Source organism: Pteropus alecto, unplaced genomic scaffold, assembly GCF_000325575.1.
Source record: "Pteropus alecto unplaced genomic scaffold, ASM32557v1 scaffold21, whole genome shotgun sequence".
In the NCBI taxonomy this organism is placed as follows: domain Eukaryota; kingdom Metazoa; phylum Chordata; class Mammalia; order Chiroptera; family Pteropodidae; genus Pteropus; species Pteropus alecto.
This window is the reverse complement of record NW_006436282.1, coordinates 23859327-23884434: the sequence shown is the minus strand read 5'-3', so window position 1 is coordinate 23884434 and position 25108 is coordinate 23859327. Positions and strand designations below refer to the sequence as shown.

Below are 25108 nucleotides of genomic sequence, written 5' to 3'. Positions count from 1 at the left end.
TGGTGTCATATAAAAAAAAGTCATTGCCGAGACCAATGGCGGGAGCTTCTTCTCTGTGTTTTGTTCTAGGAGTTTTACGGTTTCAGGTCTGGTGTTTAAGTTTTTGATCCATTTAGAGTTACTTTCTGTGAGCAGTGTAAGACAGAGATCCAATTTAATTTTTCTGCATGTGGTTATTCAGTTTTCTCTACACTCCTTGTTGAAGAGACTACTCTTTCCACCCTGAATGTATATATACATGCAGTTGGAAGACATAATAGAGGGGGAAACCTCATTACAATAGCAACAACAAAAATAATATACGTTGGAATGAACTTAAAAAGAAATGTGCAAAAGCTGTATGAGAAAAACTTGAAACATGAAAAGTTATTCTAGAATAAATGAGAAGACATCTCATGCCAGAAAGAAAGAAGTGCTCAAAAACTACTAGGATATTTAAAGGACTCATGGTCTCATTTGAAAGGACGATCACTGGCCAAATTTGGGGGTTACCGAAAGAATGATGATAATTATAAAACACAGAATAAAAAGAATGAGAGTCCACAGTGAAATTAAGAAGTGGAGAGAAGCAAGGGGGGAATGAAAAAATTCTTTACAGAAGAATGCTAGCTAATCAATGCAGAAGGAATAACAGAATTTTAAACATCATCATTTAGCAATCATCAACGTAATGATTCAAGCAAAAGTCATCAGTGGATGCTAAAACCATTGAGTAAAAACTTTCAGAGGAAGTGGACATTCACACGGTCTCCAAATATAACCCCACATAATATTTATTAATTATAAAGGGAAAGATTATCTTCATGATGAAGGAATCTGGCAGACACCTTCTTAACCAAGTGATCCAATTTATCATCATTAGTAATGTGACAAGCTGACATTTGACTCTTGACTCATACACCAATAAAAAGTGGTGTGTATTTTTTTAAATAGTCATCAGGCTAAGGAGATTTAGTTAAATTTTTTCAATTTCAGTTAAATGATTAACTTTTATTGTTCAGATGCTGATAAATAAATTTTTGAAGTTTAAATCTTCCTTTTCCTCTGCAGAGAAGCAGGAGAGTATGAATAACGTAAGGTATAACAAAGTGTCCAGGTAGTATTTCTTGTCATTCAGGAAGGGGTTGATTTAGGCACTTCCCAAAGTAAAATTTACTACATTTATGTATATACCTTGTCTAATAGTCCACACAGGCTGCTGTAACAGAATACCACAGACTAGGTGGCTTAAAACCACAAATATTTATTTCTCATCATTCTGAAGGCAGGAAGTCTAAGACCAAGGCTGGCCAGTCGGTGTCTGCAGGGGTCCACTTCCTGCTCAGGATGGCACCTTCCAGCCCTGTCCTCACACAATGGAAGGTGCAAGGGAGCTTTCTCGGGTCCTAAGTCCATTCCTGAGGGTTCTGGCCTCGTGACCTGTTCACTTTCCAAGGGCTCTACCTCTTAACACAATTAACTCCCACATTGGGGGTTAGGATTTCAACATATGAATTTAGGGGGTACACAAACATTCAACCTATAGCACCTTATGACAACAAGAGAGGTTTGCATTCTAAATATTTTTCTTTGAAGATAAGTGACCATTATTTCATGGTGATTAAACAATGGCTTATTGAAAATTTGTTTAGAATATTTGGCTGGAGTGATTATTGCATGTGAGTATTTACTTTTCCACAAGCTCTGTCATGGTTTCAGATCAGTGATGATCTGCCATCCCGAGGACTCTGAAGACAAAGGACAGTGAGGTGAGCACCAGCACCAGGACCTGCCGTTCTTCCAAACTTGGGTGAAATTATTTACGACATTTATTTGTTATAAATATGTCCTTATCCTCACGTTCATCATTTCAGAACTGACCTCGTACTGCCACACTGCAGATTTTATTTGTGATCTACATTTTCACGTATCTGTAGGATAAAGGCGAGAAAGTGAATAAAAACAGTATTTCCCTCTAAGCTTGTTTATCTGTCTAGACTATCGATATTCTGAAGGAAAGAAATGTCAGGTTTGGTTTTTTAGTTTTTTTTTTTTTTTTTTTTACGATTCCAACCTACACTCTGACTTAACTAATTTGACAAAAAGAAAAAAGGAAAAAATCCCAGTGCTTCTACAGGAGAGTTAAGAGCCAAACTTGGGCAGTGTCCTTGTATTGCAGAAATGAGAGATGGACAAGCCCTAAATAGCTCATTCTCTTTATCCTCTTGAGCTTCCTGGGTGTTTTTACTTTGCCGAACAGAGTTTTGTAAAATTATAAACTTACCTGTTTTTCAAAACTTTATTAAATTAAAAGCATTTTAATCTTTTGAGGAATGGAACAAAGAACGATTAAGAGGATAATTTGTTCCTTAATGGGTGCAATTTAAAACCTTGGCAGTCTCTCTTCGTGTAAACATTCCTCTGCTCTGAGCTCAGTGGGTCTGGGGGTGAGGCAGAGGGACACACAGACTCCAGAGGGAAAGCAAGTCTTTTCTAATGGAGGCTACGTCGACACAGCACTTGCTAAGAGAAGACGAGAAGGATTCCATTGCAAGGCAGCACCGAAGCTGGGAGCAGGCTTAGTTATATTCCCAGGAGCTCAAGCCCTAAACCATTCTAAGCAAGTTGCTGTTGCCCTTGGCTTCCAATTCTCCAGACAGTGGAGAAAAACGAGAATAGTGGTGAGGACATGGAAGGGGAAGCTTCCAGAATTCATCTGATGAAGGATACTGGCTGGAGCAATTACCGTCAGGCTTTGGCTTCGCCCATCTGAAGGAGACGCAGCACATTCATTCGCGAGCAAATACTTCATCTCTAGGGAAACTTCTACCTCCAACGGAGGGAGGCAAATTAGACATCGCCTCCCTATTCCAGCAACGCATCATTTCCCTTAAAAGGACACAGTGCCGATTTCCTCAATGGAAATTGATAGAAATGCTCGGCCAGACACCAAAAGGGAAAGGAAACTCTCTCGACGAGCCACTTTGTGCATTCCTTGTCTCTGGTTAGGATCGAACCAGCCATCTTGAAGTTAGCACTTTACGACCGAAAATTTAAAATGTCCTTAGAAGAAAATGGATTCTTCCTTGTCCACAAAGTTCTAAGAATGAGAGAAAGGTATTTTTATCTTTCTAAACTGTGTTTTTGTCATTTCTTGATAGAAATGGAGAAAGCACCTTATAATGTTCCATCTGCATCTGCCATGAGCATTCATCCTTCACGCGTTAGAGCTGTCAAGTCCCAGCTCGGATGAACCTTCTTCAGGCGGGATCATCTTCGCTCCTTCGTCATGTCCTCATGTGCATCACATCACATCATGTACGGATATTCCTAAATGTGTCAAGCTCACATGTATAATGCACCCGTGCGTTACGAGGTCCTGGTTCACATGCCATGCAAAATTAATTCACATAAACATGTCACCTGTCAAGGAATCGGAGTGGTAGCTGCCTGTGGGCGTGGGGGCCTGGAAGAGGGTACGAAGTGCTGATATTATTCTGTTTCTCGATCTGGAAACTGGTCCCATGAGTGTATTCTCTCTGTAATAATTCATCGAGTCATGCTGTTATGACTTTTTTACACTTCCCTGTGTGTGTTACTACAGTAATAAACTATTAATAAAATGTCTGCGAAAACCCAACAGAGCAAATCATGTCACCTACTGGCTAGTAGCTTCACGACCACGGGTTCCTCATGTATCAGACAGAAATTTCACCTTCTCCTGCCCCTCAGGGTTGTTGTGAAAAAGCATTCAGATCACATCGGGAGGGAGCTTTGTAAAATGGGAGATAATAGATAAATGTGAGTACTGTTTTGGGTGCTTTCCAATGGGCTATGTTTGCAGTTTCTCAGGACCAGCTAATACCCATGTAACGTTTTTACAGCTATAAACGTAGACAAAAGCAGAAGGAATATGTGATTTACACATTGTTATACCACGGTTGCAAACCCTATTGCCCAACCCTTCTCCAGCCCACAGTCCCAAGATAGATTATTTTGCAACTAATTACTTGCAGATGTGAAATCGTTTTGAGCATTATGAAAAGAGCAGAATGGACCCTGGAATGGGCAGTGCTGAGGGTGGAATGGACAACATAACAAATCGTTGTTATTCTCGGCTTGAGGCCTTATTGTGTGGCTCTCGGTTCTGTCTTCCTTTGGTATTCTACTAGGGAGGAAGTCGAAACTCTATCTATCTCATTAAAAACAAATCCAGATTGTGTTTCCTTTTTAATTATTCACATTCTCGATACCAGACACTAAAAATATAACTTCAGCCCTCCATTGCTCTCAAATAGTTTTTAGCTTCAGCCGATTGCAGAGGTGACAAATTCTTCAAGAAAAATGAAAAAGAGGGGCATTAAGTTACTTCAGACTAGGAGGAAGAAGAAGAAAATAATGAAGCCCCTCTGAAGCGAGACGTGAGAAAGGGAAATTCTGACGGAAGGAGCCAACGGCGTGGGATTTTGTCTCTCTCCATCTCTCTTTCAGCGAAATATTTAGCCTATGTGAGCAACCACCAGTCAGAATGGCACTGCTATTGCTTTAAATGATCATTAAGAATGACAAGAAGTTTTTGTTGCATTTCAAGAGTGAAGGACAGAGCTTGAAAAATACATTCCTCGCAAGTAGGAAAAGAACAAAGATGAAAGGGATTCCACGGGACCGAGCTCGCCCTGCCCAAGCAGAATCCGACAACAAATAATCCATGTGGAGGCCTAATTTAGGGGCAGTCAGAGCTCACTGAGAGGGGAATCTGAGAGATCGTGAATAACCCGAATTGTTTGTCAATTCATGTGTCAGTTGATGCATGACTTCAAGTAAATATTTAAAATCGGATGCATAGGTGCTATGAATTTCTGAGCCCTCGCTACCTGAGAATATCTCTTTGTTGCTCTGATACATTGCAAACAACTTTGCTTGTAAAGAAATTGTTGGATACACCAAAACAAGAAAGAATGCCTTTATCTACAATGGAATAAGAAGTAATCCAGATGCAAGAAGACAAGAAGAAATAACTTGAAAGTTCAGACTGAAAAACTATTTTGAACTGGAAGTCTATGGTGGGAAAAATATCATTCCCTGAAAAATTATCAAGCAAGAATCTTTTCTTAAGAATTGTTAGAGGATATCTTCCAGAAAAATAAAAAAATATATATATATATGAGACACAAATCCAAGAAACAAGGAAACAATGGGATCTGAGGAGAAGCAATAAAGAAATTAGAAAAGCTCATTGGAGCCAAGAGGTGGAAACAACCCACATATCCATCCAAGGATGAATGGAAAAACAAATATGGTAGATACGTCCAGTGGAATACTATGCAGCCTTAAAAAGGAAAGAAATCCTGTCACATGCTGCAACTTGGAAAAACCCTGAGGTCATTATGCTAAGTGAAATAAGTCAGTCATGAAGAGACAAATGCTGTATGATTCCACTTATATGAAGTACCTAAAGTTGTCAAATTCTTAGGGACAGAAAGTAGAAAGGAGGTTGAAAAAGAGAGAAAAAGAGAGTTGTTTAATGGGTATAGAGTTTCAGCTTTGTAAAATGACAGGAGTTCAGCAGATCTGTTTCGTATCGATGTGAATATTTTTTTTTAAGTAAGATGAATTAGCACAGCACACTTAAAAATGGTTAAGATGATAAATTTCAAAAAATGAAAAAGAAAACTCATTGGTAAATGTATTGAAAAGGCTGGTATTTCAAGCATTTGTCAGGAAATTATGCCTAAGTAAAGGCATAGCACAAAAAAACATTTTAATATCAGCACCCACGTTTTCTTTCCTGCTCCTGGGTCGTTCCTATCTGCAATAAAATCCCTGCTGCTAGTTCTTCCACGTTTTAAAAAATCTTGTTTCCGAATAATCCAAATTGGTGGGAACTGATCGTTTTGGAAGCAGAGTGACACTTATTGTTCTCTTTTGTGTATACGTGAAATTTTCCACAAGAGAAAAAAACATTACGAATTTCTTCCTGTTGAAAGAGATGGCGACAGCAAAAAAAAATTTGTTTTAATCTATGTTGATGTTGAAAAGAGATATATTTACAACAAAATTATTTAGAAGGGTTAAAAATAAAGAGATGAACAATAACATACTAGAGAAATGCTTTCGAAAAAGAATTAGATATGATAATATTAGTATTCCAAAAATATAACTCAAAATGAAAATATTAGACATGACAAAAGGAAGAATACACTGTTGAAAGGTAGAAACCTTAGAATGATTCTTTATGCACGTAGATAGTAAAATGTAAAGTAAAAATTGTTAGAAAAATAAGGAGATATTAACAAATCCAATGTCACCGCAGAAAACTTTAACCTAATCAACAGATCATGTAGGGTGATCATAAGTAAAAAATCTACAGAATATTTATAAAAATGATTATGCACTGGTCCTCCACGGGAAAAAACTCCATAAATTCTAAAAAGTAGAAATCACAGAGTGTTTCTTCTCTGATCTCAAGGTAACAAAATTAGAAAGTCATTGTCAAAAGACAGCAAAGAAAAAAAGTCCCCCTCACAAAACATATTTTATTAATTCCTTTTAAATAACTTGGATACCAGAGGATATCAAACCTAAAATCTCAGACTATTTTCAGTGTGGCATATCAAAAGCTATGGGATACAGTCAAACTGGTACTCAAAAAAATGTTATCGTCTTAACTATAGATGTTAAAAAATAATGTTGAAAACAGAAGAACTGACCATTCAGGTAAAAGAAGAAACAAAAAGAACAAAATAAACCTATAGAAAATAAAATGAGGTGAATTTCGTCTTATTCCATTGTGTCTTCCTCTCAGCCCGGTCTCTCCTTTGAGTGTTGTTTTATTTCAAAGACCACGTTCTGTTTTTATTTTGTTTCTAAACCTATTGCTGTAGCCTTATTATCTTTACAAAAATGTCTTCCAGAATCTGAAGTAGACAACTTTTTTAGTCTTCAGGACGTTGTTCCCTTTCCCCCATTCTACAGTTTAGTTTTTCCCACCAGCCTACATTGAAGATTTTTTTTTTTTAATCCTCTACAGGGAGAGTTATCTAAACTCAGTATTTGTCAGCACCCCCAAAGCAGTCTTTCCACAGCTTTGCTGGCTGCTCCCCTGAGTTTTGGTCAGATCTGCATGGAGGCTGATGTGAATTTCTCGGTGCCCAACTCCATTTAATCAGTGGGCATCGTTAAGTACGGCTCTGCTGTGAAGAGGTAGAATTTTTTATTCCCTCCGTTGCTGAGAATCTGAATTGAGGATGTGGTACCACCAGAATCCACTCCTGTGCCCAAGGCAGACATCACTGATAAATAATCGTGGCCGATCACTGAGCCTCAGACTCTTGCTACACACAATTCTCCAAGTAGTCTTCATTCTCTGTCAACAATCATCATGTAAGATGGAATCTATTTTTCTACTCTGCTCCAAATCAATAGAGCACATGCAGATTCCTGTCTCTAGTGCATACACCACATGGTCACTCACTGCCCTGGACCAGAGTTCTGGCATTGCTGCCACCTTTGGCCTGGCTTCTCTATAACTAACTTTCTTCCCCCATAAGCCCTCCTTTTAACAAGTTATCCCCTCCCCCAATCAAATAAATATGTAGCTCGAAGGTAAAGATAACATGTCAAGGTTTTTTGTTTTTTTTTTTTTAATAATCTTGCAGCCCTTTTGGATACCCTCAGTGACCCTAACTTGGGTCATAACCTGAGGTTAGGACCTAATAACTGGCATTTAATTTCTGGCAGATTTCCAGTCATCTCCATGTTGACCGAACTCAGTTATCCCCTCCCCCAATCAAATAAATATGTAGCTCGAAGGTAAAAGATAACATGTCAAGGTTTTTTGTTTTTTTTTTTTTAATAATCTTGCAGCCCTTTTGGATACCCTCAGTGACCCTAACTTGGGTCATAACCTGAGGTTAGGACCTAATAACTGGCATTTAATTTCTGGCAGATTTCCAGTCATCTCCATGTTGACTCGAACTCAGTCTGGAATGATCTAAAATTAAATTACATTGTCTTTGCTCTTTCAAAAACAAAGTGTCTTTATCATAGCTGCTCACTACCTACATTTTGAGCATTTTAGACCAAAAACAAAAGGTATATACAGAACAATAATCTTACAATGAATTTAATTTCCTACTTACTTCCTCGGCATCATTCGTTACAGTGGGTAGTTCAAAGAAAAACACCTCACAGACTCCCCTGTGTGTGGATCTTTAATAGAGATTTTAAGAAGTCCCCCTCGGGGAAGAAGACCTTGGAGTCGATCAAAGCACAAAGGATTTTTCCAGAGAAAAGCAACAGAAATGCAATGCCAACTGATTGAAACAGAACAGGGGGTTACCGGGAGGGGAGTGGGTAGATCGTGGACAGGAAGAGCCGCGGCGGCATAGATCAAGCCAGTTCTGGGCGTTCTGACCCTGGCAGGCCTCCTCCAGCCTTCCTTTGGGATGTTTTGGGCCTGGGCTCCTCTTTGGCATACAGGCTTTCTCCACACAGCAGGACCAGGCCCCAGGGGTCATATGTCAACCGTCACCCAGAGACATTGGCCAAGGGGGTGGGATACTCTGAGAGTCCAGGCATGGGTCCTCTGCTCGCCCCTGGAGTCCAGACGCAGGGCCTGTGGCCAGACAGAAATGGAGCGGGAGTAAAGGCGTGCGGGGGACGGAGGGGACCTCAGAGCCACAGCTACTGCAAAACCGGTATGACATCCCTCACCTGTACTGCAATGACTAACTCTGAGCACAGGATTTAAAGAGGGCAAGGGAAGGACACTGGAGATCTGATGCCTTAGAAGTCACTAGAAGAAGTCACTAGAAGTGGAGAGGTCGCAATGATGAGGACAGGGCATCGTCCATTCCACACTTTTCCCGAGAGTCAGCTCTGACCCCTAAGAGCATCAGAGGAGAAGCACCGACTGACACGGCCAGCGAGGGTGCGAGGGATCCACTGTCATCCCTCAGCTGACGCTCGGGACGGTGCCTGCAGCTGCAGAAACTGTTCTTGATGTCATCATTTAGCCAAACTGTGGAGCTGGACCATCCTGCCTTCACCTGACCTGCTTTGAATTCCAACCAGGACCTGCCTCAGCTTTTACCTACGACCTCCCCCTGCGAGCGCACGTACCGTGTACTCATGCGTTATCAACTCCACGTCTCTCAAATGGTGACTTGTAGAATTTTTCTGAGCTGTTTCCTACAAACCTGCACTGAATCTGTTTTACTTAACACAACCTGGGGCTGGACAGAAATAAACAGCTGAGGTAACGGCACGAATATAAGATATCGCAGACAGTGGGGACATCTGGCAGGTGTCAGCAGAAAAGTCTGGAAGTTCTCTTTTGTGATACCTAATATGTCAGGAAGTACACGAAGTATTCTATGCCTATGATTCAATTTAATCCTCACAACCACCACGCGAGGAGGTGTTACCAGCTCTGCCTCACAGAGGAGGCTCAGAGCGTGTGCTGCGCTGTCCTCCAGACCCCAGGCTGCCCCACTGCAGAGTCCAGCGAGGTCTTCCACTCTCGGCTCATCCACTGCTCCTCTGTCTCACATGCTCCATGACAAAAGCTTGTCGGCCCTGTTGGGTCCCGTCCTCCTTTTCAGCATCGAGCCTTAGTCCAAACTGAGCCGTGCGTGTCCCCACCTCCTGCCTGAAACTCAGGCATTTCCAAACAAAGCAGGGAGCCTGGGAGAGCAGAGCGCCTGCGGCCATCACTCGTGGGGTATGGTGGCCGGGCGCCTGGGGCCCAGGGGACGGCTGTGCATGGCCCGTGTCTGCTGTCCAGTCCCCAAACAGTCCGATGGACTATGGCCTGCACCCTGAACCATGGAGAGAGGGGCCGGGGCACTAGGGAAGCAGCTGTTTGCACAATTCAGGGAGAGCGGAGAGATGGGGTCGGCAGAGGGTGCAGACAACTGGTGGGAACTGGCCGCCCGAGTTACAAACTCCAGCTCACATGGAGAAAAGGCAGCCCACAGGCAAGAAGTCTGCCTCTTACTGACCTCAAAACCACATTTTTCAAGATAGTTATATGAACGCAGTTTATACTAGAGGAAAAGAAATCATTTTTCCTCAGAATGACACTGCACTTAAACTTGTGGAGCATATACCAAAAACTACTATAAGTATCCCTTCATCGCTTCATGAGGAAGCTACGCCCAAGATCTTGGGAAGGTACGAGTAAAACCCATAAAAATAACACAATAAATATATTTTGGTATTTACCTCGGAAAGAGCGCCTCTCTTAGCCCCATCTTAGTATTTTTCAAACCTGAAAAAAAAAAGTTAATTTCACCAACTTCACAATGCAAAACAATTGTTCGTATGGTTCCTGAGTTCCTAGCTTTCAAAATCTGTCAGCCTAGTAATATGATTTTACCTAAGAAACATTCCCGAAATGCATCCCCCCCCAAAATGTATCTTGCAATTTTCTCAGAAAAGTAATTTTTTGTAAGTTTTTTAAGTCTTTTTTTTAAAACAAAACTATATAAAACTGTTTTCTAGCAAATCAGTGACTACTTTTGCACTTTGCCTTATGTTTAAAAAAAAAAAAAACAGTTCAATCAAATCAGAAGTAACAGGTGAAAAGAAAGGAATTTCATGTAAGGGCCATGCTTCACTGAGCAGCTCCCAAGTGGCTCTTTCAAGGATTAAGTGCTGGGCAAGCAGATTCCCCCATGCAAAATGTCTTCATTCACGGGCCTTGTTTGGTTTGGTTAATCCAACTTTGAGCCACCTAATTTGGGTCACACAAATGCTTTGGAAGGGGTTAGGCTGCCCACCGCACTCCCAGTTGAAAGGTTTCAATGATCCCTTGTAACAAACCAAAGAAATTCTTCTTTAATTAAAATAAAAACATTGCCTCGACAGCTTCCAGGCACCTCACACATTCAAAGTCACCCCAAAAGAAACCACAAATAAGTTCAATGCTTTTATTGACATCTGTCTGTATTTCCAGGGTTTTTTTTTTTTTTAATAAAGAATATATGAGTGTAGAAGTGTGGCCTTTTAATAAGCTGCATGTGCTAAAGCCAACACACAATGGACCCTGAATAATTATGTTCCTTTATTATCATGGACTAAAGGGAGGGACAGTGGGGAGGAAATGCTGTGGCCCAGAGTCCAGGAATCGGCAGTGACAGTTCTGAAACCCAGCACCGAAACCCAAATGGATCCTTCTGAGACAGGAAAACCCAGGCACAGGTAAATCCAGAGGGAGGACAACGCAGAGAGCCCCGTGGAGCCAGAACAAATGAACGAGCCACAGGGGCTCCGGAGGATGGGAGCGTCGCTCTGGGAGGTGGAGGCTGCCTGCAGGACCGGGGTGGGGGGTGCAGGGTGCCAGGGCGCTCGCTGGGAGGAAGATCCAGGCCAGGCGGGCGGCGCCAGAGGTCACGGCCTCCGGATCTGTCTAACCTCGTTGCTCATTTACCCATAGGAAATAATGTCCAAAAAATCTTTCCGTTCCTGTTATGATTCTGAAATCAATACAAAGCAGCTTTCGCTCCCTACTCTGTCAGATCGGCAGGACTGTGAATAGTGAGCATTTCTCAGGCCATCCTGCCCCTTGGGCGCAATTGCTGAGCGAAAGGGTTAACTCCCCCAGGTGAGGAAAACCTGGTGAGAGCCAAGAAACAGCAGCAGCAGGAGGGACTCGACCCCCCGAAAGGACAGTAAAGGAAGCACTACAGAACCCCACTTTCCTATGGGAACACCTACCCCCTTCTCCTTATGTCACATTTCATTAGCATCCTGGCATACCGATCTGGCCAGCAAACAATTTCTTCGCTACAGTTTCCAGCCTAATTTGTAGGCAAATCTCTCCTTTCCCTCCACGTGAAATATAATACCTTTCTGTGATGAGAGGGAATTTGTTCCATCTCTGCCCCAGTTAGCGGCCGTGATTCCCTGTCCTGGTCCCCGTTGCTCCGTGGAACACCCCCGCGAAGAGCAGCATCCCTGTCCGGGATCCCTTTACTAGTGGTCTCTGTCATCCGTCACCAAGCTGGGAGGGCTGCCGAGAGCCGGTTCGGCACCCATAGCGTGGAGCGCATCCTGGCCGAGCTCTTCCTGCCGTCCGCGGCCATCCGCGGCCATCCGCGGCCATCCGCGGCCTTCCGCATCACGTCGGCGTTTCCTCACCATTTGAAATCACATCGAGCTGGGCTTTGAACTAAAAGGGAGAGGTTTTTTTTGAGGAAGGGGGCTTCTGAAAGAGTGAGGGCCACCCGCCGAGGGAGGCTCCGAAACTGGACTCCACGGCCAAGTTGCTCGATGCCATGAACGAAGCCTCCCGATCATGCTTAGCGACGCTCGCCCACTCACCGGTTCCTCCACGGCGTGAGGCCTGGACGGAGCCGGGCCTGTGCGAGGAGGTGAGGATGTGAAGATCGACAGGCCACAGTTCCAAAGGGAGGACACTGTGACCTCCAAAGCGCAGGGCTGCAGAAGGCGTCCCAGAGACGCGGACACTTGAGCTGAGCCCCAAGAGATGACGGTGATGAGACAGGGGTGTCCAGATGAAGGCAGAGTCACTGGAACGGGCTGCTAACAGGACAGACATCGGTCCTTTGGGCACCTGCGAGGCCGGTGGCCGGTCGGTCGGTCTGTCTCCCTCCCTCTAATGCGTCTGGCCCCACGGTGCCTCCCCAGCTCTCCGCGGACCAGCTGCCTCTGCCTTCTCTCCTTTCTTCCAGCCCACGGCCCCTGCTACACTCTCGCTCCCGCCTCTGGTGCTCTGTCGTCATCCAGGTAACTGCGGCTCCTCCCTCTGTCAGAGCCACCCGTCACGTGCTCAGGGAAGCATTCCCGACTCTCCAAACTGATCGATCCCCGTATTCCATCACCGTGCACTTTCCCACTGGATCACCCATCAGTCATCATTTTATAGTTAGTTGCCTTCGAGATTATTCGATGCAAGTCTATTTCCTACACTTTACTGTAACCCCACAAGAGCGGGGCCAGGAGTTCCTCTGGCTCCCTATTGCATCCCTCCCGCTGGGCGGAGTGCCCATAATCTCTGTGGGATGAGTGACCGAGTGACTGAGAGGATGACTAAATGAGTGCAGACCTCACGGAGCCCTACGCCCAGGGAAGGCTGAGAACACGGTGGCCTGGGAAAGGCTGTGTTTGGTGGGCAGGGGCTGCCAGGGGAGAAGCTAGAGAACGTCTTGAGGGAATGTGGGTCCACCAAGGATGTGAACTTGAATTTGATACGGAAAGCGGTGGGAAACCCCTGGAAAAGAGGAGGGAAGTGGCTGCCTGAAAACCTGACACACACAAAACCTGACGTGTACCGAAGTATTTGGGGATTTAGAGAACCAACGAGCAGAGAGTTTGATTTCTAAACGACACAGGGTGGGAAATACTGTGGTTTAGTAAATCCAATTGAGTTTGCTCAACAGGCAGTAAATGCAATTTGCTGTGAACCATAATTATAAATGAGTTTTATTTTTTACTCTAAAAATTTCCCCCAAAGAATCAGTTATACTGATTTTAAAAAACAAAACAGCATTTGAACTTGCACACTCTAAAGTCTTCTGTACCTTTCTCACCTTATTTACCTTTTGTACTACTTCGATTTGAATTAAATCCTCCACTGATGTACAAATTAAATGGATTTACTTTTGTTACACTGCTTGAAGCAGTTTTCACAAAGATCTGTTTTGCTTTGCTTATATCTCAACCATACCAGTTTCTGTGGGTTTTAATCATAATTTGGCAAGGGGTTTTCAGAAGTAATTAAAAGCAGCTAATCAAATCAAAAATTTTAATGGAAAGTTTTATAAACCTGTGGCACATTACAAAAAAAATGTAAATAGTATCAATGTGAGAACTGTGCTAGGTTTCACAAAAGAGAATATGAACTGTGTAAAAGGTCTTGAAATATAAACTGTTGAACAGAGAAGGCCCAAATCTGAAATTAGCCTTTTAAAGTCTTCTAAATATTTACACAGCAATGAAGTACAGAGGAGTTTTAGAGGAACTCAGAGGTAACTACAGTAGCAAGTGTAATTGTTGAAGTTTAATTTGCTGATAACGTAAGACAGATTGTAGTTATTTAAGGGAGATTCAATTGAATACATGGTTTTATAGAAATAAAATTTTAATATTAAATAAGGATATGTCTTCATGATAGCTTGACCTGTGAAGTTTAAGTATTTCATTTTTGATCAAGTTTAACCACGATGTTTTAAAATATGTGAAGCAAAATAGTATTGTTTGAACTCCGACACTGTGTCAAATACCATATGGAAAGCTTTATACGCTTAAGTTCAGCTCCTCTGTACAATGACTGACTGAGGTGGGTGTTTTTCATTCTTTTTACATATGCTAAGAACCGATGTTCAGAAAGAGTCTGCACTGCCTGGGGTCACACAGCAATCAAGTGGAAGAGCCAGGAAAAATTAAGGAAACAAAGATGAATTCTGGAATCACTGTCTGAATGAAAGCTTACACAAGAGTATTTTAGCAAATGCCAAAAAGGACCCGTATACAGGATCGAAGAGTAATCATATAAACGGCGTGCTTTGGGTTCGAAAACAAACTTCTAATTCATACAAAAAGCACTTTCTCCCGGTTTGTGTTTTTGCCCCCCTACAGAGCTTAGCACACCAAGCCCTAGAGGTCAGTGTTTATTTTGCTCATTGGGCACAGACTCTGTTCGGCAGGTTGCACGAATGAGCACTCAATAAGGACACGGCGGAGATTAGAGCCAGCCCCGCCTCCAGCCCCGCCAGCGCAGGGAGCCCCTCTCCCGCATGCTCGCAGCACTCCGGGCACACGGGTACCAACATGTGTCACGCCAGTTTATCTGTTTCTCTCCTGTTCTGAGGGCAAGAAAGTGTATTTTCTTTTCATTTTCCAGTTGTTTCTTGCTAGCACATAGAAATATTACTAATTCTTTATACTTATCTTGCATCATGTAACTCCGCTAAATTCACTTATTCTAGTAGCTTGTTTGAAGACTATTGTCTGTGAATGAAGACAGCTTTATTTATTCCTTTCTAATTTCTGTGCCCTCCATTCCCGCGTTTTTTGTGTGTTTGTTTGCTTGCCTTACTGCCCTGGATAGGACCTTCAGGATAACGAACGTCAAATAAATAGAAAAGTAAGAGCACACTCTCACCTGATTCCCAGTTTCAAAAGAAGACTGTAGTCTTTCACCGTTAAGCATGTTTGCTGTAGGTTTCTCATAGATGCTTTTTATCATGTTGAGAAGGTTCCTTTCTATTCCCAGTTTGCTGACCTTTTAAAATCAATAATAGGTACTGAATTTTATTAAATGCTACTGCTGCATCTACTGAGATAATCATATTGTTTTTCTCCGATATTCGGTTAATATGGTGAATTACCTTGATGTTAAAATGTTAAACCCACCTTATGTTTTGCATAACCCCACTGGCTTATGTGTATTCTCCTTTTATATAGTGCTAAATTGTATCTGTTGATATCTTGGTCAAGATTTTGCAAATATATTCATGAGGAACAACAGTTTCTTGTGTTTTTTTGTTTTGTTTTGTTTTGTTTAATGTTTCTGTCTAGTTTGGTATCAGAGTAAGGCTGGCTTCAAAAAAACAAATTATTTTCTTAAAGAGTTTGTGTAGGATTGATATTGTTTATTCATTAAATGTTTAATAGAATCCACCAGTGAATTATCATCCGAGAAGCTTTTAAATTATCAGTTGAAATTTTTAAAGATATTAGGCTATTCAAATTTTCCATTTTTTCTTGTTTCAGTTTTCATAATTTATAATTTTCAAAGAATTAGTCCATTCAAGTTGTACATTTATTGGCATAGATTGTTCATTATATTCCATTATTATCCTTTTAGGCTCTATAGGATCTGTAGTAATGTCCTCTCTTTAATTCCTGATATTGACAATTTGTCTTCTCTCTTTTTTCTTGATTAGTCATTTATCCACTTTATTGATCTTTTCAAAAAGAACAGCTTTGGTTTTATTTGTTTCTTTAATGTTTTCTATTATAATATTTCACTGGTTTCTACTCTCATTTTCTTCCGTTGGTCTAATTCACCGCTCTTTTTCTAGTTACTTAAGGTGGAAGCTTAGATGGTTGATTTCAGACATTCTTCTTGTCCAATAGAAACATTTAAAGCTATAATTTTCTCTCTAAGCACTGTATTGGATTCATTCCACACATTTTGACGTCATATTTTACTTATCATTAGATTTAAAATATTTTCTAAATTCTCTTTGATTTCTTATTTGACCTATGGGTTATTTAGAAGTATGTTATTTAATATCTAAATATATAGGATTTTCCAACTATCTTTTTTATATTGATTTCTAATTTAATTGTTGTCATCAGAGAACACATTCCGAATGAGTTCAATACTTTTAAATTTACGGAGACTTATTTTATAGCCAAATAATGGTCTACCTAGGTCAATATTCTATGAGCACTTAAAAATAAAGTGTATTCTGTAATTATTAGATGTGGAATTCTATAGACAGTAATTAGGTCGAAGTTGTTCATGTCTTGTATATTCTTGTTAACTTTCTATCTGTTCTTTTGGCCAATTATTGAGAAAGGATTGTTGAAATCTCTAAATTGTAATTGTAGAAATGTCTAAATTATAATTGTAGATTTATCTATTTTTTTAGTACTGTCGGGTTTTGCTTCATGCGCTTTGAAGTTCTGCTATGAAATGCATATTAAATACATTCAAGACAGCTCTTTCCTCTTCATGTATTGCCCTTTTATTATTAAATATCCCTCTTCATCTCTGATAATATTCTTTGAACGAAGTCTACGTTGTCTGACATTAACATATCCTCTCCAGTTTATATATGATTAATCTTTGCATAGAATATTTTTATCTTCCTTTTACGTTTAACCTAAATGTGTCTTTATAGTAAAATTTTCTATCATGTAAGTAGTATTTAGTTATATCTTGCTTTTTTACTCAGTCTAAAAAGAAAATCGCACTGAATATAATTATCAATATGGTTGGGTGTTAATCTATAATACTGCTATTTGTTTCCAATTTTCCTATATTTTCTTTGATTCTTTCATTTTATTTTTCCTGTCTTTTGGATAAGGAGAGTTTTCTTAGTACTCTATTTTATGTCCTATATTGCCTACTATACCTATTTGGTTTTTTTTTTTAGTCCTTGTTCTGAGGTTCACCATACATATCTTAAACACATCACAGCCAATCTTCAAATATTATTATATCACTTTATGTATAATGTAAGAATCAACAGTATACTTTTAATTTTGCCTCTATCCCTGGTACTATTGTATACTTTATTTCTGCATATGTAATGAATTACAAAATATATTATTTTTGCTACAAATGTCTAATTCTCTTTTTTCCTCCCTCTTTAATTCCCTGCCCCTCCCCCACTTCCACCCCTGACCTACAGATGTTGCTGTCTCCCCTTAAGAAGTGGATCTCTGAAGGCCCCGTCTCCTTCCACGTGCTCACGGCATGCACCCAGGGCCTGGCACCCCCAGTGTACTCGGAGGACCTGGTGCACCCGGGGCCTGGCCCACCTGGGGTATGGTCCGTGGCTCCATCTGACGCGCAAACCCAGGACCTTCTATGTGCAAAGCAGACGTGCTCCACTACAGTATGGAGCCACTCTCTAATTCTCTTTTAAATGAAAAAAATAAGGAAAATTTTTATATATTTACCCACACTGATACTCTTCATTCCTTTTGATTAAATTCCATCTGGAATCATTTCCCTTCAGCCTGAAAAACTTTTAAAATATTTATTGTAATGCAGATTTGCTGCTAATGAACTATGAACTATTTAGTTTTGTTGGTCTGAAAATGTTTTTGTCCTAACTTTGTTTTAGAGGGTTATTTTCACTGAATATAAAATTCTCAGTCGACAGTTTTATTTTTAGCACATTAAAAGTGATGTTCCATTGTCTTCTTGCTTACATTGTTTCTAGTGAGAAGTCATCAATTTTCTCATCTTTGTTTCCCTATATGAAGTGTATTTTTTTCACTCGTTGCTTTTAAGATTGTCTCTTTACTACTAATTTTCAGCAAACTGAATACAACATACCTTGGTATAATCTTTTTCATATTTTGCTTGGCATTCATTAAGCTTCTTGGATTTGCATGCCTACAGTATTCATTAAATTTGGAAATTTTTCACCTATTATTTCTTCAAATATTTTCTCTCTTCCCACCCTCCAACCAGCAAATCACTTTAGGGACTCAAATTATATATATATATAATGTATGTATGTATGTATGTATATATATACACGTACATACATTATATATACATACACGTACATATACACATATATATGTATATAATGTGTATATATGTATATAGTATATATATACACATATATGTGTGCGCGTGTGTATATGTACACATATATGTATTTATATTTACATATTCAAGCCTTTGATATTTTCACACAGGTCATGGAGGTTCTATTTTATTTTCAGATTTTTTTCTCTATGAACTTTGGTTTGGAAAGCATCTATTGCTATGTCTTCAGGTTCATTAATCTTTGCTCTTAATTTGCTCTTAAGCCTACCTAGTGCATTTCCTATCTCATATATTGTGTTTTTCTCAAGAAGTTCTATTTGATTTTTTTTAACCTTCCCTTTCCTCGCTTGATTTGTTAGGCTCCACTGGTGACAGATATAAAAATAATACCAAATCATGGAAAGATGCTTTCTAAAATCAACTGAATTCTAATAGTAGTCGTGTAGTGGAAACTGAAGAGCCATCTTAACGTCCAAAGGGAGCCTGACCTCTGTATCAGTAGTGATACAGTTGGCAATATAAATAATATTTTTAAAAACTCAGAGAATGAGCAGGCATAATGAATAGAAGACAGGCTTTTGAGTCAGGCAGATCTGAATTTGTACCCTAATTCTGCCACTTATGTAACTTTGGTCAAATTCCTTAATAGTTTTTTCATGTGGACAGTAGAAGTAATAACTTCTTAATATAAGCTGTTAAGAAAATTAAGTGCTATGATATAAATAGAACTCAGTACCAGGCACATAGTAGGAATTCAATAAAGCTTCATTCTATTATTTTATTATTTATAAACTGATGCAAATAATTTCCATTTCATCTGTAGAAAGAATTCTTATTCTATTTGTTTTTTAGCTAAACTGTATGTCTAGATTTTGAGCCCATATAGAATAGAACCCAAATTACTCTATTTTGTGCTTTCAGGCAAAATTTCAACTTTTAAAAATGAAAATCATCTTTCCCTCATAGAATAGTTAGTCCCTTGTTACTTTGCATGGGTTGCTTGGGAAACCCACTCTCAATAAACAGGCACCCCATTTGCTGGTGTCAATAAAGCCTAGCAAATGTATCTACCAAGAGTGCTGGTTAAAAACTACAATTATGGCAGGACACATTTCTTAAACCAGGATTGTTTCTGTTTACAATGTTTTAATGTTCAAATGGGACCTGTACCACGCCAGATGTGTCTTCAGTTGGGTATTCAATGAGCTGGATCCCTCTATAATCAGGATGGCTATATATACCAGTTTGCCTAGAACTATTCCAGTTTATGCCTGTTGTCCCAGAATAATTAATAGGGCCCTCTTTCAGTCCCAAAAGTGTTTGGATAATCACTTACGCGGTCACTATTCTACAATTATTTTTTACCAACTATATTCTGCAATTTATTTGGTAGATGCCATAAGTATTACTGTGCTGTTGTTACTCTTAAAGCTGAGTAAGGGTTAAGACCTATATTAACATCTGAAATGTGAGAAACACCACCTGGTGAAGGAAATTACTTTCATGCCAAACTCATTATAAATTTAGAGAAAACAGATTGCAACTTAATTAGAAAATGAAAGAGGAGAAACAGATCTCGACAGTATTGCCAAACAGAATGTTTACAGGATGAGGATATACAAATGGGATTGTTAGATCAGAAAGTTAATATTTGCAAAACTTTCTGTCCACTAGCAATCCTTGGATTCTAATGTAGCTACTGTATGGTAATTCTCAAGGGTTGAAAGTGAAGGTGAGTGAGTGGTAGTTGGTGAGTGGAAAAAGAATCAATATCTAACCAGAGAATAGGTATATATCATTAGAAAAAGCATATGCAATATAGTTTTACATATACATTCTGGATACTAATCCTTCACTGGTTGTATGCATTGAAAATATTTTCTCCCACTTTGGGAGATGATTTTCACTTTCTTTATAATCTCTTTTGATGACTATAAATTCTTAATTTTAATAGAATCCAATTTAAAAAGTTTTATGATTATGAATTTTTTTAATTAAGAAATCCCTCACTACATTAGGGTCATAAAGACATTCTCTTACATGTTTTTCATATTTTTTTCCTTTCACAGTTAAATATTTAATCCAACCAAAATTGTTTTTTCTATACATTGAGCATAGTACACTCAATGAGTAATACTTCAATAATTTCATTTTTTCTCAATATGGTTATACAGTTGCTTCAACAGCATTTATTGAAAGTACATTCTTTACCGTTATGCAATATGATCTCTGTCTTATTTGGACATTTCTGTTTCTGGACACATTATTATGTTACATTTGACCTATTAGTATAATCCTTCATTAATTCCATAGTGCCTTAAAGCTTTACAATTACACTTGACCTTTGAGTAGAGCAAGTTCTTCAAGAGTGACTCTTTTGGGGTCTTTACTCTTCCATGTAAATTTTAGAATCAGATTGTCAAGGCTCACAAAGAGCCTGATTGGAATTTCTTATTGGAACAGCATTAAAATCTACAATCTTTATAATTTTGAGTTTTCTTGTTCAAAAACATGTTCTCTTTCTCCACTAATTTAAGTTTTATGAATTTCTACATAAAAAACTTACATATCATTTGTGAGATTTTTTTTCTCCCTAGGTACTTTTTATTTTTATTGCTATTGTGTTAGTTTTGTTAAAATTTCATTTTCTAACTTCCAATTGTTTATGCATAGACATAAAATTCCCTTTTGTATATTAGTTTGGTACCCAAACAAACTTATTAACTCTTAACAATCAAAATAGTGTATGTGTAATTTATCTGTAATTTGGGTGGGGATCTTTTTATACAGACAATCATAATATCTGCAAATAATGACAATTTTATACCTTCTTTTCCAATCCACATACCTTTTATATCTTTTTTCCTTTTTTTACTGCTGATAGGTACCTCCTGTAAGAAATCGAAAAGTGGTTTCTCTTGAGAATAATGTTAGACTAGGAGGTCCCAACCTTTATCTCCCCAATAGAAACAGTATTTTAATAACTACTCATGAATGAAAATAGCACTGAGAGTGTTTTTAAGAAGCTGCAGCAACCCAGTGGAGCACAACTGAGGATGGCTTCATAGAAAGTCATAGGAAGCATTCTACCTGCATAGCCTGGTGCCAAAGAGAGACCACAATTTCCCCTCATGGGAGCAAAGGAGGTCGGGAGAATCCCAGCAGCCCCTGCCACCACCTTTGCCATGTAGGAATCCTGTATTCTTTCCATGGCTTGATAGTTCATTTCTTTTAACACCGGAAAGATGTCTTTTGCCTAGATGTACCACAGTATGTTTATCCATTAACCTCCTGAAGGACATACTGGTTGCCTCCATGTTTTGGCAATTATAAAGTTGCTATAAACATTCATATGCAGGCTTTTATGTGGACATAAGTTTTTAATTCATTTGGGTAAATACCGGGAACACAATTGCTGAATTGTATGGTAAGAGTATGCTTAGCTTTGTAAGAAACTACCAAATTATCCTCCAAAACGCCTGTACCATTTTGCATTCCCACTAGCAATAAATGCTGTTCCTGTGGCTCTACTCTTCATTCAGCATTTGGTGTCGTCAGTATTATGGATTTGGGTCATTCTAATAGGAACGTCATGGTCTCTCGTTTTAATTTGCAATTCCCTGATGACATATGTTGCTGAGCATATTTTTATATGCTTATTTGCCATTTATGTATCTTCTTCGGTCAAGTATCTGTTCAGGGTTTTTTTTTAATTTTTACTTTTCAATTAGAGTTGACATTCAGTATTATTTTATATCTGTTCAGGTTTTTTGGCCATCTCCAAAATCAGGGTTTTTTTTTTCTTATTGTTGAGTTTTAAGAGTTCTTTGTTTTGGCTAACAGTTCTTTATCTATAAAGACAAGCCTATGGCATGTCTCCTCATTCTCCTGATGGTGTCTTTCACAGAGCAGAAGTTTTTCATTTTAATAAAGAACAGCTTATCAATTATTTCTTTCATCGATCATAACTTTGGTTTTGTATCTAAAAAGCCATCACCATACAAAGGTACCTAGATTTTCTCCTATGTTTTTCTTCTAGGATTTTTATAGTTTTGTGTTTTACATTTAGATCTATGACCTTTTTTGAGTTAATCTTTGTGAGGTTTAAGGCCTGTGTCTAGATTTTTTTTTTTTTTTTTTGCATGTGCATGTCCAGTGGATCCAGCACCACAGACTATAAAACTAAAGATAAGAGAGAGATAAGATGAGCCAATGCCGCTCAGGGATCAATTATATACATTCGAATTCTGGAAAGGGCTCAAATGAAGAACTAAGGCAACCAGGCGGCAGAGGAGGTGATGAAATTGGAGGCCAGCCTAGGAAAAAGCACATCATTGTTACAGGGATAGAAAGGAGGACCAGATCCAGATGGCCTCGGTTTTAGAAGTAGAGAATGTAAAATGCGTTGTGTGTGCATGCGTGACATGTTTTATGATTTGTTATTGATACTTTGGGTAAAGTTAAAAATAAATTGCAATTCTCATCTTCTATCCATCCCATGTGTGATTAAAATCTGGGAAATGTTTAATGTTTTCTTTTGAAATTACTTGTTAATTGCTTTTTTTTCATTTTTGTGAGCTGCTGAGTGTGAACAATAAGGATTACACATCATCCTTTTCCTCAAGGAATGAATAACTACTTAATTTTATCCCAAAAGACTTATTAAAAGCTTCAGTTTTCTTACTTATAACTAGTGACCTAAAGAGATTTCTTAATTTTCATCCTCAAATAAGACTACAGCTCACCTAAATGTAGAAAGATGAAAGGATCTGATGAATATTACAGACTTCAATCTCACTAAATGATCATGAGTGGAGTCTGGGCTTAATTAGTACTCTGTCCTAAGTGAGAAGATAGAGCTTCTAGGGTTATCTTTTTAATCTATTTTTTAAATTATTAAAATGATTCAGTTCCAACTGTTCTCCATACTCAGATGATCTTACTGTTCTTAAGGGATGCCTAGAACATAGAAATGAGAGTTGACAGGTGACACCATGAGCTTCCTCTCTGAAACTGGTACCAGATGGAATATTGATTACTGTGGCCAGTTAAACAGAATTTAGTTAAATTAGTAGCACTATAAACCTCTTCACTCTCACCAACCTGATGATCCTGGAGCCCATGAAAGGGCTGTGGCCCTCTTAAATTCAATAGCCTGCTTTGTGCTTGTTTATCTAAAATAGATCCTTCAGCCAGCTGGGGTGGAGGACTGACGTGATTCCTCTGAGAACTCATCTTGGAGTGACTGCTAAGAGGTGAGGGTCAGTGTAACTGTCCCTGAATCTATAAGGTGAAGCATCTCTTCAGAACCAAGGATGTGCACTGCTCTTCTGCTAGTCCATGAAGAACCAAGGATGTGCACTGCTCTTCTGCTAGTCCATGAAGGCTTACTGATAATGCTAAGAGAAAAATTAATTATCAAAAGTGAAGGGAAATTGTACTTAGAGCTGAGCCCAAAGCTAGGCCAATGCTCACACTGCTGGCATACTTAAAGAGACCTAGAATGCAAGTAAAAGAATTTTTTATACTTTTCTTGCAATATCTGCCCTCCCCATTCCCCATACACTTTCTCTTGTCTTATACATTTTTTGGAGTTATTTTCTATGGAGAAATTTCAAAAACAAATGAATTCCTTAAAGCAGAGTTTCTATTCTGTCTCTCTCATGATGTAACGAAGGTGGATTTACTGTGACATTAATGAGGCTTAAACTTTGGGGTGCCTTTCTTACGTAGGTACAGGTCATATGTTTTTGAAAAATTTGAAAAATACATTTTAATCGTGATTGGTAAAGACTGCTGTCTCCTCCATTTGTCCTCCCCTTGTATGAGGCATTGGAGCAGCTGAGGACTTGGGGATCTGGCTAAGGGGAAGTTGAGCTACGGAGACATTTAATTTGGGTGAATGAAATATATTTATTGGTCTACAGTCGACTTTTGAGTATGGTTAAGTTATCGTGAGCTGTTCTGTGGGAGGAATGGATTCCAGGAATTCTGTTACTGCCCATCGCTCCTCGGGCAGTGTCCTGAGAGGAAGGTGCAGAGCCAAAGGCAGTAGCACAAGATGAGCATGTTCCGTGGTGGCACCAGAGGTGTGAGTGTGGTGGAGAAAAAAATAAACAGTTTGAACGTCAGACATCTAAAGTATTGGCAGAAGATTCCATTTTCATGGGTGTCAAGTCAAAGCAGAAGTTCTTGTCTATCAGAAATATTTGATAATTCAGAACATACAATTACAAACCCAAAACAGAATAGCATTCATTGTCATATAACTCCTGTATAAAATCAATAAAAATTACTCTGATGTCAATAAGAAAATTTGTAACAGGAACATTTTCAAATCATGCCAAGCTTAATTCATTAAGATGAGATGATAAATTTCAAATAGAAGTAATAGATATGATCTTGGATTAGTTAATAATCTAGCTAATAAAGAGCAAATCATATAATACATTGGAAAAATATTAAAATATCTTGCTGCTTTGACATAAAATACCAGTAGTGATGATGATTTCAATGAGAACACAAACTGGCTAATGAGAGTTTGTTAATTCAATGGCTATTTAAAATTTATCGCTGAATAATAAAACTTGAAATTCCCTGAAGTCTTACAGTGCAGGCATGAAAAGGCATAATAAAAGTTTTTCTAAACATGATAACAATCCTTAAAACTTATACATTACTAAGTTATAAAGCAGAAAGAAACTGTGAAAACTATCAGTAATTTTTTAAAAATGTGATCAACAGTGCCAGAGAAAAATTGAATTATCTTTCAATTCATTCTATAGAAAATAAAATTAAAATTGTTGATAACTGAAGAGATGAATAGAGAATATGCAGTCAAACAATGTAGGTAAAGTATTA

General features: G+C 39.0%; 1 protein-coding gene across 1 annotated transcript in view; it reads right to left on the bottom strand.

Moving 5' to 3' along the window:
- The window catches only part of BBS9 (Bardet-Biedl syndrome 9), a 417354-nt gene that overhangs the window by 46643 nt on the left and 345603 nt on the right, over window positions 1–25108 (bottom strand). Inside the window, exons 25-28 of the transcript XR_001516909.2 lie at window positions 21096–21138; window positions 15110–15229; window positions 11832–12154; window positions 10207–10252 (exon numbers count right to left, since the gene is read on the bottom strand). The gene's annotated coding sequence lies outside the window, so the exon portion shown is untranslated. The remainder of the gene's footprint in view (window positions 1–10206; window positions 10253–11831; window positions 12155–15109; window positions 15230–21095; window positions 21139–25108) is intronic.